Source organism: Zootoca vivipara, chromosome 10 (assembly GCF_965207765.1).
Source record: "Zootoca vivipara chromosome 10, rZooViv2.hap1.1, whole genome shotgun sequence".
Taxonomy (NCBI): domain Eukaryota; kingdom Metazoa; phylum Chordata; class Lepidosauria; order Squamata; family Lacertidae; genus Zootoca; species Zootoca vivipara.
Genome location: NC_142593.1, coordinates 34,959,681 through 34,976,353, shown reverse-complemented (window position 1 = coordinate 34,976,353; position 16,673 = coordinate 34,959,681). Strand labels below are relative to the sequence as shown.

Below are 16,673 nucleotides of genomic sequence, written 5' to 3'. Positions count from 1 at the left end.
GTGCTAACCCAGTAAAGTTACCCAGGGGACATAAAATGAAGTATATAAAACTCTCTAGCGGAATGTTATATAATATTCCCAGGTCAGAATTTGCAACTTTTGAAGACTTCTTTATTCCATCTGGACAGGGGGGAGATTTGTGGATTCAGAATTCAATATATATATATTTTTAAGTGACATAAATATAGACTTGCTTTTTTTATGCCTAGCTACAAATTGTAAGAGAAAATATTAGTGGTAAAACTGAGCTCATACTCCTTAAGTCTCTATCACCAAAGTAAGTCCATTCATTCAAATAAAACAACTCCAGAGTACAGTATGTGATTTTCAACTTGAGTTTAAACCTAATGATTAAACTGTTTCAAGAGTATGTATTTCCTGCATGAAAAGTTAATTATTACATGTACTTGAAAACTGCAACCAAACATTTAACAAGCTATTTAAATATGAATGTGTGCTGAATAATATGAAAAACTCACCACCCCCAACCTTCACATTCTTGGTTAATAGCACTTTTAAGTCCACCTTCCCACAAAAAACACACACAACTATCCTGTGTCCAGAGAGAGGTTTTCCTTTTAGCTGCTCACAATACTTTTTATCTGTTCTTTACATTGACTCACCATCCCTCACTACACAGAATAGTCTAGACTAGGGATTGCCAGCATCCAGAAGATGTAAACTAGAATTCCCCTCGTTCTCTTGACCATTTGCTATGATGGCCAGGGCTGATTGGAGTTCACAACTGGGGGGCCACCACCAGGTTGGCCACCCCAGGTCTAAATTGTACATGGTCCCCCCCCCCAATACCAACTGAACCACTGCTTTCCTTGACAAGGGCCAGCCCAAAACCTTGTGCTACCTGAAGCAGATAGTGCCTCTCTGTATTTCATGTACAAAAGCCACTGAGACTGGCAGTTTAACAGTATGCAAACTCCAATCTAACACATATACACATACAGCACACAAAGGCTTGCAACGTACTTCCAATTCTTGTCTCAAGAAGTCACTGTTCAAATGCTAAGGAATGGCTTATCCAAGGCCACTATTAAACTCACACCCGCCATCCTGCCCCAAGTTAGATCAAGAAGCACAGTTGAGAACCCATTACATTCCTTCATAGGTTTGAAATCTGAACTCCCGACCCTTCCTTTTTTTTACTCAGTTTCATCTAGAACACGGGTAGGCAACCTAAGGTCCGTGGGTCGGATGCGGCCCAATTGTCTTCTCAATCCGGCCCATGGATGGTCCGGGAATCAGTGTGTTTTTACATGAGTAGAATGTGTGCTTTTATTTAAAATGCATCTCTGGGTTATTTGTGGAGCATAGGAATGCATTCACTCCCCCCCCCCAAAAAAAAAAATCCGGCCCCCGACATGGTCTGAGGGATGGTGGACCGGCCCACGGCTGAAAAAGGTTGCTGACCCCTGATCTAGAACCACTTCTTCAACTGATGAGTGGAAACCTTTCACTAGGCTGCTCACACCCCTAACTGCAATTGGCTGTGTTAGCATTATCACTTCCATTTCCTTATTTAGGGATGAGGTACTTTTTAAAAAGTATGGAAATAAAAAGAATAAAATACTTCAAAATAACTAAAACCAGGGCAAATCATTATTTATATAGTTGTTGTTGTTGTTGTTGTTGTTGTTGTGTGTGTGTGTGTGTGTGTGTGTGTATAAAGTGAATCCCAAAGTGATGTATAACTCAATCTCCTTCAAGCACCTCTAAACTTGGGATTTGAACCTTGGCCCTAAGGCAATAATTAAAAATCCAATTATAATAAACTCACTTTTCTCCCTCCTAACCTACGTAGAGAATATTTATTTTCTTATGCTTTTTTTCTAGGGGGGGGCTCTTTCTCACGCGGGTTTCCCGATTCTTCCTTTCCACAGGGTCTCTTCTGTTGAGCACCCACCTCTTGGGCTGGATCCAGACTCTGCCTTGCGTCAAAGGAGTTGTTAAGACGTTAACCCCAGCCGAGCGCGGGGACGTTAAAAAACGCCGCGACGCAATGATGAATGGGGTTGCTGGGCCGGCATCTTAAAAGCCCAGGCTTTGCCTTCTCTTTTAACTGTTTCAAACTGACAGAGCCATAGATCACACAAACGCGCCCGCTAAAAGGAGAGAGGCATTTGGCCATTTCGCTTAAGAAAATCACGCGTGCACGAGCCTGCTCAGCCTCTCAGCGTCTTCCGAGAGGAGGACCCGGCTCTTTTCTCACGCGCACCTGCGTAGGCATATGTGTCAGAAAACGAACCGCGGGATACTAAATAAGCAGCAGCTCTCAGCTATCGCCGCTCCCCCTCGGCACAAAGCGCGCGGGCACTAAGCCTCCAGCGCTTTGCAATCATGCCTAGAAGAGGCTGAAGCGCTTGAGCATGCGCATATTTTCCCGTTGTTTGGCGCGCGCGGCCGCGGCTCTTCCTGTCCCCTCCCCCACCCCTCTCTCTCTCCTCCTTGTGGAGAAGTTGGCGCGCTGCCCGTTCAGGCATTCAGCGCGAGCTCCTCAGGGATCAGCAAGCAAAGTCACAGTCTGCACAAACAGAGCTTTCAAATTCATAAAATTCATAGGATTTTTCACAAATGAATGAACACAATTTTCTACCAATTTCCTCATTATGCAAATATGCAAAATATCAAATTTAGGCCAATTAGGGTCCTCCACAGTCCCAAATTCACCCGTTTAAGCCATAATTGCAGAAACTATCAAATAATTACGGCCGCTAATTGGAAATATTTGTGACAGATACAACAAATTCTTGCACAAATTACATTTCATTTTAGGAACCACTGCGCGCCACTGAAATTTTATCGAAGTCTAATTTAACTTACATAATGAGTTGAATTGAGTACTTGTTATCAAATTTGAGCAATTCATAGCTCCGTAATGTGGAATGATCAAATAAATTAAAAGGGAATTTATTCAATATTTTTGTTGTGATCCTTTTTTTTCGAAACCATTGCTATTTTGTGGGGAATTTCCTTCCTCCTCTCGCTCCCGCTGCCTGAGGTGGCTGACATCTGTCATAAAAAAATATACTTAAAAAAAAAACACACACACACAACCACCCCACCAGCTGCAGTGGGAAGGAGGAGGAGGGAAAGCAAGCAGCAGCAGCAGCAGCCGCGAGCTGCCCTGATATAGATGACAGAAGAGGAAGGGCAACATTTCCAGTCATGGTTCCTTCCTCAGCGCTATCATTCTTAGCCCAGAGAGAGAGGCAGCGAGAAATCATAATACACACATGCTCGACTTTCCTGACGGGGAGGAGCTGGCGGGGAATAAAAAAACACCTCGGGATTTACTCCACTTACACTTCCGGGTGAATGGCGAGAACAAGCGTGACTTGTGTGAACGGAATTGTGCTGACACCCTAAGTGCCCTTTCCCCCCGCCTGGCCCCGGGAAACTAAAAGGCGCTTCCCCTTAACTGCCTGCTCGATTCGAATTCCATCGCCACCCTAATCCACGTGACTGTTTCTCGCCAATCCGATCTTAGGGTGAAGCCTTCAAACTTAACGCACTTTTTGGGGAGTGAGATTCCCACGGGAGCTGAATTCCAGCGTTAAAGGTCAGGGTCTTTGGGTGCCTATGGGCGTCTTTATCTGCCATTGTTTCCCATTCCCATTTCTTGTTCGCCTTATCCCTAGAGTTACATTTCTAGACACCGGCTTCTAGAGGAAAAATTAGTCGTGGCAAGTAAGCCCTACATTTAAACAAAAACAAAAACCACCCCTTCTAATGGGGTGATATGATAATATCGATCAGAAAAGGTTTTGTGATGTGTGTCAGGCTCAACCTTCGGCGAGTCTCTCGTTAAGGGAATGCAGCCGAACGCCATTGGTTCTGTTCCCCCCATGTTTTAAAACCATCCAATCTATCGGAATAAAATCTTGTTGGCAACCAATCTGGATTAACGCACTTCCAGACAACCTAGTCTTGCAGGATGCAGGCCTTGTAGCCAGTCAAAATTCCAGTTTTAAACAGATGATAACCTGTTTACATTCATCCAGAGAATATGTATATGTATATAAAGATGTAATCTTATTTATTAGGTAAAAGAGTGTGATTAACCTTTGCACAAACACATGTGAATTACTCACCCAGCCTGTTCTGTCAAAACAGACTTTAGCATATACTGTAGTGTATGGGTATATATGGAATCATATGTCCAATAATTGTATATATTAGCAATGTATATTTTTTCACAGTGGCCACTATTCAGTAGTGAGCTACACTTTCTTAAACCCACTGATATTAATGAAATGTCAATGCATAACACTGTGCTCTGAATTATGGCCAGTTTGTTAGTGCCAATATGATCTATTATGTACTGACATAACTATATATACCGGTAATTATATGCAATACATATATTATGTACATGATATGCACTTCATTAGTCAATGGTCAGGGAGTAGTTCATTATGCAGAAAGTTCATTATATAGGAAAAGAATGTGTAAGGCTCATAACACAATAGTGCAATATATGGCACTCTATATATATGTATACAATGTGTGTGCTTGTACTATTATATATAACTTGCATTTATCTCTGTATACCCCTGAGTTGCCCTCTCAGGAGAAGGTCAGCTCCCTGGCCAGAGACGTTATTTTTCTTCCTCACCGCCATTCTCACATCCACACACGCACCATTTTTAACTGCCTGTGGCCTCGTTGGCGGATTATAAATGTCTTCTTCTCGCTGTGATTTGTTTAATCCGTGGAAATGGTGCTGGTCCTATGTAAACAAGCCAAGTGCGGAATGAAGGCAGCCACCCATGCGTGGCCAGCCTGCCTATTTGTCAGAAAACCTTCATAAATACTGAGCCGGGGCTGGGCAAGGATGTGATGTCTCCATTTTTGCCAGGAAAGGGCACGAGGAAGACAAAGCGAAGCAGTGCGCCGTGTAACCTTTAAGGGACAGATAGAGTGTTGTGCTGCTCTTCGCCAGAGACTCGCTCGCTCCCCTCCCTCTCCCTCTCTCTCCCTCTCGGTAATTCACCGCCAGCGAGGATGGATGACGGGTTATCCAGAGTATCTAGACCCGTTTCTGCGTGCAGCATGTATGTGTGCAAAGACAAAGTGACGAAGACAGTCCAATAATATCTTCGTCCCTGAACCATTCTGCAATCCAGCTCTAATTGTCTGGCAAGCTGACACGCTCTCATCCAGTTGTGGGGCTTGGAGCAGAAAACGTGGCCCATCCAGCTTGGAGGCGCACCCAGAAAACGTCGGATCGTTCTATGAATAAATTCGCCTTTCTTTCTTTCTTTTTTCAGAGGTTTACTTTTCCAGTTATCCGTGTTGCTGGACAATACCTTATTATTTTATTGGGCTCTGCTTCGCATTGATCCGATCTTGTGTCCGCTGGAGATTTTAAGAGAAACACATATGTGTCTGATCAGAGCAGCAATTACCTCCTGTAATTATTACAGTCCTTATTTATTACAAAAAAATGAGAAAATGTCGAGTGAAAAGCAGCTATTAATCAAATCTTTACACCTTCTTTAGCTCAGGCGTGATGGTGGGTATTATCATAAATCTACTCTGATAGTAACACAAGAATAATGAGTTCAGTAATGATAGCGATGATGATGATAATGATTTTAACCAACAAAGAATAGTGTAGATTTATTGCTAATAACGTGGTACGGGAACCTCTTCATTAAAAATTACCTATATGTACTCCTCATGGTTGAAGATGAGATTGCCAGGAGTTGTTTGGGTTGGGTACGTTATGACGCTCCAAACAACTGTTAAGGAGCAGCAACTTGAACTACACTAGCGAATGGTGACCCGGAACTACTTAAAATGCCGATTTATAAAGTAGGCAGCTCGATATACACTGTCCAGAAACGCCCCTAAATAACTCGGCTTAGTTCTCGCCTCTCCCCTACCCACCCGCAGCAGGAGAGCTAATTCGGGTGTAGCCTCCTCCACACACACACAAACACGTGCGGACGTGTTATGCCCGAGTCAGAATTATTAACAAGATTCATGGAGGACACATACATGAATTTGGCCTTGTTTAGAGAAAGCGAGGCCGAATTGTGAATGCCGAAATGCACACTTGGCCCCCAACCCTGCGTATGAAATATACCCACCTCCCAAGCTACAGGGAAGCAAGTGTCCTCTGCACAAGACTTTAACTCTACTTGCTTATGAGAATCGTGGTTTAGCTCAGTCAATTTGAAAATATTTGCATTAAGGGGAGTGACCAAAAACAGCTCTCCCCAAAACTTCAAGGGGGTTCATTGATTACATTTTTGTTTTGATTTGAGTGGAAGATCGACCTGATTCTGGCGTGGTAGATTTTACTTCGTCGCTGTTTCATTGCATTTACGGGAAGGACTGTGGAGTAAATGTACTGGGGTTGTATATTGCTGAGTTCGTATGAATTATTGGCTTCTGTACTGTATTTAAGAGGATGGGGGAAGGAAGGCTTGGTGCAAGGGGATGAGGGTTAGACAAGCGCGCGGTACAGTTTAAGGATACACACACCTGTGCCATTACAGCGCACAGAATTAATCAGTATTTGGGGACCTAACAGACAATGGGGGCTTGCTGTCATGTCTTCGCCTCGCCACAGAGCAAATGTAAGTCGGCGGCAGCGCCTGCGCTCATGCGCTCCTTCCACTAAAAACAATAAAGGTCATTTTCTACTGAAGTCTGACGTGGATGCTCAAACACACACACACGCTTTATGGAGTTTATCCTTATATTTAAAGTCTTCACGAATTTTATAGGTATTCAGGTAAACGCGATTATACCCCACCCCCATTCAGGATATTTGGAAAATAAACTCACTATTGGGTTTGCTGCCACCATAGTTTTATGCATTTCATAAGTCTTAATTTCTCTCATCCCTAGTTTTAAGGAGTTATATCGACATTATTTCACAGGTATTGAATGTTACCCAGTCCTTACACATCGATACGTTTATTTTAGTTAGTTATGTTCCACCACTCGTTTAAAGGGGTAGAGATGTTAGTGGGTTGTTTGCTTTTTAAATGATCTTTCTTGTTCTCAGGTTTGTTTGTTTGTTTGTTTGTTTTGTTTGGATATTTTATCGCAAATACTGTATGGAGAGAACCCCTTTTTTTCCCAAACAACATGAGCTAATAAGATTGAATATAAAATAATTTATATATCACCCATTAAATAAACCCTGATTCCCCAGAATCGCCAAGGGAGTAGGCAGAATACCTGGAAGTATGTCACAGAGACTTACAATCATATCATGCTAGAATTAACGTTTAGAGGAAACTTAAAGGACATCTAGTCTGCCCTACTGCTCAATGCCCACTTACTTGAGGAAATCCAAGAGCCGCTATTACGATATCAATAGACATTTGGCTATTTACCTCAGCGAAACGTGACTTACTCTCTCTAGCTGCTTGTGTGTATTGCAGAAAGCTGTAGCAGGCAAAGATTTGGGCTTTGTCGGGTCTCTGGAGAGAGTGACGAAACAGCCTCCTCCCCAGTTATACTCCTCTATTATTTTAAGAAATATCAGCCTTTAAAGCGATAACAAAATTTCCAAGATTGATTCACGATGCGCCCAATATAATACTGACATAATTGCCTTGTGTTACATAATAAACAAAACATCTGTACCATTATAACCTTGGTGATGAGTTATGAAACCAAGGTATGGGCCAATTAGCTGGCTGGTATTTTTTATTTTTTTTAAGTAAGACTCTATAAACATCGGTTTTAAATTGTCCTAATTAGTAACTTGCTCATTAATTAACTTTCTGATTAATTGTGTAGCAATCTAATTTGCAGATGAGGCACTTCAACAGTAATACCTTGTAACTCCTTCGCTTGTCTTTAACATTCTCCAGCATTCAAGGCCGTCTTAGACCGGCTGGCCATTCTAGTTACAAGGGAAACGTGATGGTGATGCTTATTTGAATATGTCAGTAAGAACAGGCCAGGGACAAAGCAGTTGCAAAGAAAATGCGCACTCATGGAAAGAGATTCAGAACCCAGTGAAGCTGGGACCTACAATCATTATTACTATACTATCATTATCATTATACTAATTGCAATACATTGTTTTAACTGGATTGTGGGACCCGTCGCAATTTTACAGTACAGCCTATCTGAAACTTTGTGTATTTTTATATTGAACTTAACTTATTGCGTCCACTAATCCAGTTAAGCCAGGTCTTTTGGTCTTGAGCTGCTGTCGAATGTTTAAAAGACTGATGAGAGCGCTTTAACTGGAGTTACCCAAGCCCATTCCGTAAATTATGCCAGTTACTGTTATGTAACTTTAAAGACCTGATTCTTAACAGATTTACTTGTAAACAAGCCCGATGCACCTAATCGGAACTTACTTTGGAATTGGGTGTTGGGGTCCTTTTTACTAAGTGAATGGGAGTAATGAATCCATTGACAGCCACAAATTAACAAAAGGGGGGGAGCACACACCCAACACCAAACTTTCAAGCCAGTGCAATTGATTTCAAGAAAGCCTCCTTTCAGCTAAGCGTGCTTAAGGAAGCAATCTTCACATGCGACTTTTAATCGGATGAGTACGATGTTGGTGGCACCGTTGTCAGGCTGACTTAACCTCTGGTTTCAAGGAATGCGCTGAAGGCGATTCCTCCCAAACCATTCATTATTCTCTTGCCTCATTCAGCCGCAAAAAACCCTCTTCGCTTCTTTTTATACCTTCCACTTTCCACCACTATTGATATTCTTAAATCAAGCGACTAACTGAACCATTAACCAGTTAAATTCGAGTCAGTTAATCAACTTAAAACCCAAAGTGGGATGCTAATGGATGGTAATAACAGATAAGATTCACTCTATATTTCATGCTATTTTTGTGTGTGTGAAGGTGCAATGTAGCTTTAGCATTTCCCTTCTCAACCAGTAACATTTTCTCCCTCCCTCCCCCCCCCTTTTGTTTTTCTTACCCCAGGTGATTATGAGAATCTGGAGGTAATGTAATAACACCAGACAATAAAGGAATAGCGGGCGACATGTAAACCACAAGGTTGGCTGGAATTGAAATATCTCATGGATGGTTTGATATATTTGCATCAGAAAGCCGGGCAAGATTTTCCCGGCTTCCCCCGATTGGCTGCGTTTCCCCCACCAGAGCTATTGTGGCCCGGGTTTGTCTGCGGGGGGAAGAAAGCAAGAGAGAGAGAAGAAAAGCCTTTCCCCCTTATGGCAGATCATTCTCTAAGTGAATAGAGATGAAGGCAGGGATATTAAGTGACTCTATAAAACATCCCGGACACAATTGTGTGATTGATGGAGGACAAAGTGGGAACAGCAGGACACACGATCCTGGGAGAAGGCGCGCTGTCAATGCGAGAAACCCATCTCTGGAAACAGCTTCTCCTGGAGGAGTTTGCAGTCTATTTGTATGAGTAATCAGCTGAGCCCCCTCTCTGTCAGCCGTGTTTACTCACTGATTTTCTCAACAAGACAACCATTGACACTGGATGGATGGGGCTAATCTGGCGCAGAACTGGCGGCTTTGCAGAGGCTACAGGTCGAAAATGGAGCGCCGCGCCAGCTTCACCTCGCCTAATCTAGCGGCTAATATTTATTAGAGCCAATTTAGAGCGCTGCTTTCGCAAAGAGCAAGCAAAGGCGCGGCTACAATTAATAACGCCACCATCGCCCATCAGATTAATATATAAATATAGGACGGCGAGGAGAAGGAGGGCGGGTGCTCGGGAAAAATATATAAACCCTCACCCCCCAAAAAGTGGTCTGCTGCCAAAGTCTCCAAGAAATGCCCAAAGCGACTCCCAGGGAAAGCGCTTGGCGAAGCGCATTTGCGCCGGTCCGGCGATTCCTTCGCCATTGTGCCCAGCGAGGGGGCGGGGGGCGGGGAGACATCCGCTTGCTCCATGGTCTTTTGTGTTGCAAAGATACGCACCTCCAGCTTCCCCCGGCTGTCCGGAGCACCAAATAAATATAGGTTAGTCATAGATTCAAGCGTTTACACACACATTTGGGCCATAAACATATGTTGCCTCCCTACCAATATTTACCCTTGTCATTACAGTCCAGAAGAAAGAGAGAGGCACCCGGAGAACACACACACACACACTGGAGGGTAACGTAGCAAAATCATCTACAAACTGAAATGGATATGAAGTATATCTTAGATCGCTGGTGTACATCATTAACAATGCTCTAATGGTCATGTGTGCACATTCCCCTCTATTTGTGCCTGCCTGTACAATAATAATCGGTGCCTGGCCCATTAATGTATCTTTATCTGCAACAGACATACAAGGAGAGTCACTTGCATAAAGGGTTTGCTGGTACATTGGAGAGGGCTCCTTGATTACCCACCTGGAATAAGCGGGCAACTTGCATATCAACATCTGTTCAACTAAACGCATTACATGCACAGGCTGGGGTTATTTGTGTGATACAGATGCTGATGCTACACACATGGACACACCAAAATGGAATTATGCAAACTGTTATATATGTATATAATATGAACATCTGTTATATTAATGGCTCATATAAATGCACATACACAATGCCAGAGTAGCCTTAGTGGATGGAATGTGGATTCAAATCCAGGATACGAATCCCTTACAGCCCTCAAATGTGCATATTGCATTGGGCAAATCACCATCTTCCCTAGTGATCTTGGACTTCTCAATGCTGGTGGGATAAGAAGTCCTGTTCTGAGTTAATGGGCAGGATCAATAAATAAATATATAGTGTGCTCTCTATTTTATACATAGTACATAATGCATCTATATAATATGCATATTGACCACATGTAATACGTATATTTGTTTATATATACACCCATGCATAGAATGCATGCCAGTATCATGCATGCATGAAGTATGCATTTCTCTGTTGTACAAACATCAAATTTTGCATATATAGTAGTTATTGCATAGGCACCCATCACACATACTGCTGAAGATTAGCCACATTGGCTTGTTGCAGCAAAAACTAGCAAGATTCTTGTGACACTTGGAAGATTTATTATGGCCTGGGCTCTTGTGGTCTATAGTCTGCTTCATGAGAGACATAAAGTGGCCTGGAATGCAAAAATGCCTGAATTAAGCACTGTATATTCGTGTACTGCATGTGCGTACTATAAGCTTCTGAGCAGATTTAGAACACACACTTGTACATTGCATATTAGGGATACCATAATACATGGATGACCATCTGTGGAGTCTTTGCACGATCAATATTTATCAGAATATAACAAACATTCCCACACATATAATCACAGTCACATGTGGGTGTGGGGGTAAGTGTGCAGTTCATAGATTATAGACATCATATACATTAATCTGCCTCAAAGAACTGCCGGTGTGTATGGGATTAGAATATCTCTCTCTATACTCTACTCTGCGTGGTGTGGATCAAGGGGGGGGGGGAGAGATTCCATCATTGCAGGGGGTTGGACTAGGTGACCCTCGCGGTCCCTTCCAACTCTACAATGCTACCGGTATGATTCTATGACAAACTAGTAGCTGCCATGTCTGCTGACGGCTTCTTAAAGGTTAAAGGAGAAAGTAAATAAAAGTCGCGGGGATCCTCACCCGGGTCGGAACTCTTGAAGGGAGGGTGGGGCTTTAACCTTTCCCTCTCGCCATCCTGCGCCAGATATTTGCTGGGGGCAGGGGAAGCTCCCACTCTCCCAAATGAAAGCTTTTCCTTCCAGCGCCAAGGACTGGCTGATGGGGACCTGGGAGCAAAGGGGTTAAAGCCCTCTGCCTCTCAGGGTTTCCCCGCGCCTGCTATTTTAGAGTCTTGCCGGGGTGGGAAACGCGTCACCCGCCCGCTTGCTGCTGCCGCTGCTTGTCTAGCTTGGCCCCAACTTTACGCCGCTCTCCCGACAGAGGGCAGAGGGTCCGGGAGACCAGGCGCCGCGGCTTCTGGCGCAGAGCCGCACGGGCCGCCGCCTTGCCCTTTGCAGCAGTGCGCAGGGCAGGGAGCGGAGCGGCCCGGGCGCCTCCCCTGCTGTCCCCCCGGCGGCCGCTCGGCGCTAATTGCTCGGCTCCCTGCCTGCCCACACCTCGGCTAATTCCCCGCTTCTCATTCTGCGGGGAGGCGGCGGCTCGCGGGGCGGGCGGGGAGCAGCCGCGCCACGCCGGCCCCTCCTCGGAGCGCGCGCCTGATTCCGGCGTGTGGCGTCCATCAAGGCCTCCCTCGAAAGGGCGGTTCGCTAAATTAGCAGCTTGGCTGTATAATCAGGCTCTGGCCGTCGAGGCCGCTGAGCTCGCCCGTAGAACCAGGTGAGGCTGCAGCGTCTAATGGGCTGGGAGGTGTGACGGAGATGCTAAGTTGGCAATTAAACTTCACCAATATCATTCGATCGCGATTTTAGGGCAGCGTCAGGTTATTACCGCTAGAGGGGAAAGAAGGCGAGCAAGATCTCTTACATATAAAAGCAGATCGGCATTAAAATTAGAGGAAAGTAAGTTGACATCACTTTAAAACGGTTCGGCTCTCGCTTTCCTCGCAGGGATCTGTGAGGCCCCAAAACATGTTGAAACTCATTTTTATGTTTATCTCTGTTTTTGGCTCCCGTCGAGTATACGCTTATAAGAATGCCGGTGAGTTTGACCGGATCCCCCTAAGAATCGAGAGCCTCATCCACCGCCGCGCCGTCTGTTCTAATTGTTTTTTTTTCCCCACACGCAAGTACACTCCTGCAATGTAGGAAAAGTCCTATGAAAAACAGATAAAGTGACCACAAGACCCAGATGTGCGTCCCTAAGTGCTAATGCGTATACACGTTAGAAGATAACGCGCGAGAGTTTTTTCCTCGTGCAGGGGGCAGGGTTAGGGGGAGAAAGAGAGAATAGTATTTGTAGTGTAAGCCCCTGAGAGATTACACTTAGATAGATTTACTCGCCCTTGGTCTGTCAGGATAAGAGACGCCTGGAGGAATGGAATGCTTGAGAAGAAAGAGTTTAAAAGTAAACTTAATTTAGAGGTGAAAACAAAAGGAAAGGGTAAACATTTAGAGAAAAGGTTACTTAAAGTGTAGCTCTGAGCGCTGAGACTCCTAACTGAAAGGCGCTGCTTGTGCCATACAAAGCTCAGCAGCATCACCTCCCTCTGAAATTTCCTTTTAAGTGTAAACACGTTGGGTTGGGTTGCCTGCCTGTTAATGTACCATTTAAATATATTAACCCATGTACATACTCTATTTAAACAGCTCTCTTCACTAGAAAATATTTTTTCCACATTTAAGCTTGGAGGCCATTTTCTATTTATTCCAAGGAAAAAAATGTCCCATGGTGTTTGATGCACTTAAATACCTAAATTGAAATATAACCGAAAAATATTATTAGCTTTATCTGCTGACACAAGGGAGGCAGGTTAAAGTATTTTTCATTTAATTTAATAGTGAATACAGCACTTAAGACACTTGATGATTTATTGATCAAATAGAAATCAGGGCATCCAACAGCTACTTATTTAATCCCCATTCCCACAATTAAATATGATTTCCCTCCTCCCTTTCCCACAATTTGTGCACCCAGCCTTAAGGCTGTCAAAGACTGGAAAGGGTTTAGAGACACTTAGAAGATTATAAATCTCTTCCCACCCACCCCTTCCTTCCCTCTTTGAAGGATGGCCAATCCATATGAACCTCCATTGAACTGTAAACAGGATTTTAATGGACAGTAATGGCCCTGTGATTTTTAGGTATTGTTCCAAAATGTCCAAGGTGTTTGTGGTTCTTGTTTTAAAAAACAAATTAGAAAATTAGAATTAAATAAGTAGCTGTTTGATGCCTGGTAAAGAGGGCTTCAGAAGGTTTTGCATACACATTGTTTTTACCCCTTGGTTGCATGGTGGTTCATATGGATTCAGGTGATTAATTCACAAAAGTAAACTGGGGTACCTGTTATATATGAGTAACTGAAGTCTTATTTTAATGTAATGTGGGCTAGAGGGCTGCTCTATTAGGGCAAAGTTAATTTACAGTTAACATAGTATGGGTGCTGAGCTGGAGGTGATGGGAGTTATGGTCCAAAAGATTTGGAGGACACCAGTATGGCAAAGGCTGCCAATATCTACCTTCTGTTCCCAGCTCATGAAAATGGTGATTGTTGTCTTTGTAAAGCACTATGTACACTATAGGGCTATATAATAATAAGTAAAGTGCATAAAAATGTAACAGAGCCTAGATGAGGAGAGTAAGGTCACATCCCTTGGCAGCTCTTAAGTTGGGGCCCTATACTGTAGTGAGAGTGTAGGACTCCCTCTAAAATCCATGATTCTAGGAATGGTTTCATTGACCAGTCTAGCATCACTTTGCTTACTGTCCCAAACCAAAATTCTAACCCTATTTCTACCATCCAGTGGCAATCCTACACTACACTCCCTCATTTGTTTCCTCTGACTAAGAGTTATACGCTCTATTGGCATGACCCGTGGCACTCCATTTTTTAAAATATAGTTTATAAATGAAAATTAATAAAAAACTATTTGACATGGTTGCATTGAGATCTAGCTTTGTTTACATGAGAGCTTATGACATGCAACAATTACATAAAATTTAAAATCAACTATAAACAATGAGATAAACGTTTCTGGATATATCAACAAAATTGTGTCAAAGTATGTATGCCAAAATTACTACATATATGAACTGATGAATAATAATGTGTGTTGCTTAGATTGGTTACCATAAATCAAAGTTATTTTGTATCAGTAACAATTAGAATTTATAAAGTTAAAAGACTCACAATACTTTTAAGCTCTGACCAAGGCTTCATATAAATGCTAAGTACATTTGAAATATCACTTCTAGCAGCATAGTATAAGTTTAGTGCAGCAAATAGGAGTGATGGTCTTAGACCTTAGAGACAACAGTATTCACAGTGTTATTACTTTGAGGACAAATATGAGAGAAATTGTGGTGATTAAGATCAAGAGCTCTGATCTGGAAATTCTCATTTCAAATATCAGATCTGCCATGAATATACTGGGTGACTTTAGGCCAGGCTTACACAATACTGTATGTGATCCATGTAGCACAGTCACATGTTCTCCTTGTTTTTGAAGTCCCAGGCAAGAAAGAATAGGAGGTTGTTAATAGAGACCCTGGTTGTATCCATGTTTAAATGCCTGGTGGATCAGGCATTATGTTGACCACTATTCCTTGCCTCAACAAACTTTATGTAAATAGGTTATTAATAACACTGGAATACCTTGGTACTGAGATGATGGCTATGTACACATTGCCATATTAAAACTTTGCTAGCTTGTTCTTTTTCTCAATTCAGATCAAAGCTGGTTTGGAGAAACACATATCAAAACACAGTATTTTGATATTGTTGTGTGTACAACAATTCAAAAACCAGTGGCAGGAGCACACTGGATGGAGAGCAGGAGTGTGTACACAAATGTGTGGTGTGCAGAGCAAACACTTAATAAATAATCCTAAAAGAGGTGCTTGTTTTGTCATCACACTAAAATTGCAATGATACACGGAAGATTAAAGTGACTCCTACGCACAAATGACACACACATTTATGAACCATTCCATATTTGTAAATACTTCTAAAGGGATAAGTAGAATATGGCAAAGGAATAACAGAGAGGGTAGACATTACCACCCCAAATAACATAAATCACAGCTACATTGCAGGTAGGTAGCTGTGTTGGTCTGGGTCGAAGTAAAATAAAAAAAAATTCCTTCAGTAGCACCTTAAAGACCAACTAAGTTTTTATTTTGATATGAGCTTTCGTGTGCATGCACACTTCTTCAGATACATTGCAGATATTCTAAGCAGCTCATCTTGGTAAAGGTTGTTAAGATGGACGAGGAGCCATTGTCCTTGGCAGACTTAAAGCTAGAGACTAACACCACCACTGGTGCTACTTAGAATTTATCTATAGGGCAAGCAGCAAGCTCTACCATTTGGCAAAGTGAGGTGGCCATCTCAGACAGTTGATTTTGGGTGTCATGAAGGGGTAGTAAATTGGTGGTTAATTATTATTACTGTATTTTTATTGCTAGTGCTGGGCATCTGTGGAATTTTCTCTCACCTTTTGAAAATACTTGTCTGGCGTTGGGTACTAGGCACCTTGGGGAGAAAGAGAGCAATTTGTCATTCCACAACAGGTTGCAAAGTCCTTTGGGCCAGCCTGGGAGGCACATAGTGCTTTACCACACAATTCTATGTCTGTTTACTAAGAAGTTAAGTGCAATAGTTTTTAATGGAGCACTTAATCCCTCATGTCTTAAGAACCACAGCCTGAGAGTATTCACAGCATATTGTGCATTATCCAATTGGAATGTATATGTGAAGTGCTTTGGATACTCCCAAGTCCGCAATTCTGAAGACATACACTGGGGAATAAGCTCAGCTAATGGTGCAGTCCTAATGAAGTATACTCACAACTCAATCCTATACAATTCAATGGGTCTTACTCTCAGTTAAGGTAAATAAAGATTACAGCCTAAGTATAAGAAAGAATAGGTTGCATAAGACCGCCTAGTTTGTTTGTGGCAGAGTAAAGCAGGGATATCTTGAATCATAACTTGGGCCCATGCATCATGATTCTGAGCATGTTTCCTCAGAAATAGGTCCCACTGAGTTCAAAGGAACTTACTACCAAGGGTCTGCATTGGATTGCAGCTTTAGGCTTAAAACTACACCAGTGATCTAGGAGTATGTAAG

The 16,673-nt window shown here is 42.8% G+C and overlaps 1 non-coding gene across 1 annotated transcript; it reads left to right on the top strand.

Moving 5' to 3' along the window:
• Positions 1 to 15,438: 15,438 nt before the first annotated feature.
• LOC148684431 (U6 spliceosomal RNA) lies at positions 15,439 to 15,541 on the top strand. The gene has a single exon (XR_015946250.1). It is a non-coding gene; the product is annotated as a U6 spliceosomal RNA (small nuclear RNA).
• The last annotated feature ends 1,132 nt before the right edge of the window (positions 15,542 to 16,673 follow it).